A 429-nucleotide genomic window follows, 5' to 3' on the forward strand; every position below is an offset into this window, starting at 1 on the left:
CTGGTTGAAGATGAGTGATTTTGTTAAAGGCTTCCCTTTTTATTTTCCTTTTTTAAATTTCTTTTTCTTTGTTTCCAAAAAAAATGAGGGGGCCTGAAAAATATACACACGCTAAAATTTTGGGAAAATTGTGTCAAGCTTCCAAAAATAATAACTTCATGTGATGTTGCCCCTTCGCTTTTTTCCATTCTGGTTCAGCTCTAAAAAATGTCATATCATGTAATTAATTCAGCCTTTTCATATGTGATTCAGTCATTTACTCTATGTCAACTTAAAAAAAAGGTGAAACCTTAGGGTATTTGAATACAACTGATCTTTTTTATAATTGCAAATAAATAGATTTAATATTTATTCCACGTACCTAGAGCTGTCCAAATGGGCTGGCCCGCGGCCAAGATTTTCGGGTCCGGGCCGGGCAAAATGCTTAGC

The sequence above is a fragment of the Asparagus officinalis genome, chromosome 7 (genome assembly GCF_001876935.1).
Source record: "Asparagus officinalis chromosome 7, Aspof.V1, whole genome shotgun sequence".
NCBI lineage: Eukaryota > Viridiplantae > Streptophyta > Magnoliopsida > Asparagales > Asparagaceae > Asparagus > Asparagus officinalis.